Genomic DNA, 4,510 nt, shown 5'->3' with positions numbered 1-4,510 from the left:
TTCTTTGTCTATTGAAATGATGTTTTAGTGCGCGTCCACTTATTGTAACCACTATATGAGATTACAAAGTTGGAAATAAATTATAAGCAATATAAAAAATACAAAACTTTCAAAACTTGATAATTAATATGTACATGTTGTCAGGTGTCTATATTAAGTTAGTCTGTTAGTTATTCACAAAACTCACTCGAAACATTAAAAACTGTATGAAGATTTGTATTATTAATGTTATTCTCGGTTTTACTGGCGATAGCTAATGAGCTAACATCAACTGCCATCTCCTATGAGTTGAAAATATCTGTCACAAAAGTGCATTCACCTGCAGGCCTCACGGCAGACAAACTACTCCTGTCTTTCTCTGCCGTGACGCCTGCACAAAAGCCTCTTCTAGAGCAGTTTTCAGTACCTCATCAATGTGAAACTTTACATGTTTACTGTGCACACACTGGGCTATCATGTATGTGTTTAGCCTGGTATTCTCTGCTCACAGGTTTTCGTAGAACGTGGTTCTATCTGGAACCTTGTCCTGCCTCCTGCTATGGCTCTGCTGAAACCTGCTGCAATTATTATTACGTCATAATAAAATTACACTGCTGGTGGTTGTCCCTGCAGTGGTCCTACCTTGCACCTGGCTAACTACTCTCAATATTTAAATCAGTTCTGTCACATGCATTGAACATACCGTACATCTTTTATGTTGTTCATTCTGTACACATGACATCAGTTGCTGTCTGTCCAACCCAGGAGAGGGATCCTCCTCTGTCGTTTTCACTCAGGTTCCTACCCTTTTTTCTCTAATCTCCCTAAATTGAATATAATTTAATGGGAAAAACAAGTAGCATTGCATTGCAGTGTCATTGCAGAAGCAAATAGGTAGAGATAGCGTAAAAACAACGGTAATACAGTTGATTAGCTAGCTTTCATGCTAAAAACAAGCTGGACAATGTTAGCAGCAGATTGCAACAGGCTATTCTGGCTGGGTTACTTCAGGATCCAAATGTCAAATGACAGATATTGCTATGTAAAAAAAATGAGATGTAGTGGCCTTAAAACTGCCTAAAAATGTCAATGTTTGATACAAAATGAAGCAACATTATTGTTAATTTGCATTCATATTTTTTCAATGATAATTTCCAAACAAATTCGGCACAACTCTATGTGGTCATAATACGACGGTGTAACTTGTTGCATTGCTACCAGGGGGCTATTGCACAAAAGTAGATTAAAAAACCCAGGATAACTGAATAAGCGCAGCTTGACTTGATCGGGTCATCGCGGCGTAATCGGTTGCATGTTTGCCGAGCCGGGATGAGAAGGAGGAGCCAAGTCAATCCAGGTGTGCACAGCTGGGATAAGTGCACGTTCACGGCTTTCTTAAATAGACCACGGTATCAATCACAGATTTACTGATGCAGAAATGAAGAAGATGTGTGCGGTATATTTTTCACCCGCTGAGCAGAAACTAATTATGAAAACTAATGGGGAGGTAATGCATATAATATGCAAAAAAATGTTTTTAAATGGCAGCTGTAATTAAACAGAGAAAAAAAGCCTGGCAGACAATCGCGGACCGACTGAATGCGTAAAGATTTTAAAATATCTTACTAGGAAAGTTGTAGACTGTTTTAAATGCTTTTAATATGATTGTTCTATGTGTTGGTTTAATGCTGTATCGGTGTTTCATGTGTTACATGTGCTGGTTTTACTGCTGTGTTTTTGAGTAGCCTACCATGTAAAGCACTATATAAATAAAATGTACTACTACTTTGTGAGTGAGCAGAGTTGCTGGCTTAAATTCACCTATGTAGACATTTCATTAAAAACCAGACGTTGACCTAGTATTATCATTTACCACATTAACAATGTATAGAGTGTATTTCTGATATTATCTTCATTGAAAAAACAGTGCTTTTCTTTAAAAAAAGGACATTACTATGTGACCCCAAACATTTGAACGGTAGTGTGTGTGTGTGTATATATACACAATATAATATATATACAGTCAGACATAATGTGTCAGATCAGAGTTGCTATACAGTCGGACATCTTTTTAAAGCCGTCGAAGAGGAGCAGCTGTGGTTTGTGGTGCTGCTGAACTTTACTGGATTATACTGACAGGTGTATATCTCATTTGTATTCATATTGAATGGAAGAAACACAAAACATTACTGAGGTGAATATTTAATTCAGGGTTGTTGTATTACATGACATTTATGAAATATTATAGATCTTATGCAGTAAGAGGAGGTTAGATACAGTAACAACAATTAAACAGTTCATATTTTACTGGATAGTAACACATTCCACACACATCTAGCTTTTGTCTTTGTTACTTAAACATCAAGAGGCCGATAATCAGTCTGGTAGTCCTCCTACAGTTAAATGCACAAACATCACTATAAATTAAATTGAAAATGTACCTGAACCTCATCTGTGTGTCTACATTAATAGTGATTAAGCGCATAGTGTTTTATGTATATAATATAGTGATCAATGAGGCTATATACCGTAAGATGACATCATTAGTGATTAACGTCATAGTATTTAATATCTATGATAGTGATCAATCAACCTTGCCCGTAGATCTATCATAGAAAATTACTAACTAACTTCTGATCTGCATCTGATACCTCATTTTTAGTTATTTTGTCATGTGCTGATCCATTGTATTGCTTAAAAAGGCTACTCTTTAAGCACTTTATTTGTTGCACTTTTTTGTTTGATGGAACGTGTGGCGGGAGGTTTTGAATAATAAAAAATGTTTCTCCCCAACTAATCTTGTGTAATTTTTTGCTGAACAAAGATCATTGAGTGCTCTTAAGAATACAATTATTAACAATATGGGTTAGGTTCCAATTAAGAATTAGTTGAACACCATTGTAATCAGAATGTCAAATCTATGTGTATTAATTAGGCTTTGTTGTGGCACATAGACAGTCATTGAGACACAACAATAGTTTTCTGGTTGAATGTTAAGTCTAGAAGTCAGATGATCATGAATCAGAATAACTACAGGAATTGCACACCTTTAGCATACAACCCCCACTAAAATGCAGGAAATAACATCTACTTAAACCAAAATTTCCTGGGGTTGGACCTACAGCTATGTCTTTGCTTCACAGAATGTAACCAATGTTGTCCATCTCCAGTAGGCCGCTCCAATCAACGACTTTGGGCACCACTAACCACCAGATTGCAGGGCACAACATGGGTACAACACCAAATTAATTACAATTCACTGATATTTGAGTTGCAGCAATATTTTGGTCACCCCCGACAAAAAAAACTTTTTTTAAAGTTGGCAGCTCTGCATCTGTGATGGTGAGCGCATGGCTCCGCGCTGTTTGGTGCTGAATTTGGGAAGTCAGCAGTCTGGACAAATAACAGATTCCATCTCCAGTAAATCTATACCTCTCATGCAGGTCGGTCCGCCCACAACGATTACTCCCCCACCCCGCCCCCCGTTATTTCGATGTCTTTATTGTCCGCCGGATCTTCTTGACCAGTCCGGAATAACTGTTAAACACGTTTGTTTCAGATCAGAGTGGTAGCTGATTTAACACATGTTAGCCTGGTCTGGAGCAGGCTAGCTGCAAAGAAATAAATAACCATGGTTACTTGGATGAGTTTAATTCAACCTGCTTTCATGCAACCAAGTCAAAACTAAATTCATCCAGGATAAATTGAGTATTCCAGCTTAATCCCTTATCCTGGTTCTGTGCAATAGCCCTCAGGTGGCCAAAAATATATTACTTCATGTTTAAGGAAAACAAGCACTAGTTAGTAAATTCAGAGGTGTCCCTTTTTCATGTTTACCCCCTGCCCTTCACAGAGTGTGGACTCTACTGTCAGACCGCACAGCGCCCTCTGAATTCGGCGGTGAGAACACTCATTAGCTGTTTTGCTGTCCTGGACCCTGACTAGTTTATTTCCATTTTGTGTGTGTGTGTGTGTGAACGTGCCAGTGTGCTGAAGTCATTCTGCGCTCACTGGCATAGTTGCCATGGTGAATTTCTGACCAGCCATTCAAAGCTTCGTCTGCATTTTGTGCACGAACCCACACACATAAATATAGACCCACATTACATTAACACACAAACACATTCGCGTGTTTGTGCTCAGATATGTGTAATAAAGCACACCTCTGTCTCCCTCCTCTCAATCTACCACCCACCCACCCACAGTCTGCTTGGTCTCTAGGCTTTCCTTCGTGTTATTGCCATGGAAACCCAACTGAGATTGCAGGGTTGCCGCAGCAATGAGGAAGAAGAGAGAGACAGAGATGGATGGTAAACGAGCAAGGCTAATAGAGGCACAGTTTTTCCTGTGCTGATGCAAGGGTTTCAAGACAGAGGATGTCGCATTTGTACACACCTCTGAGCCCTCTCAGGCAAATTTGTAATTTGGGATCTTGGTTTGTACAAAATAAAATAAAATTAATCGAATTGAACACAACCAAGTGCTGAGGCAAAAAAGGCTGGGAAAATAAATACAAACTGTGGCAGACAGA

This window comes from Gasterosteus aculeatus, chromosome 3 (genome assembly GCF_964276395.1).
Source record: "Gasterosteus aculeatus chromosome 3, fGasAcu3.hap1.1, whole genome shotgun sequence".
Lineage (NCBI taxonomy): Eukaryota > Metazoa > Chordata > Actinopteri > Perciformes > Gasterosteidae > Gasterosteus > Gasterosteus aculeatus.
Note: the sequence above shows the minus strand (reverse complement) of the source record.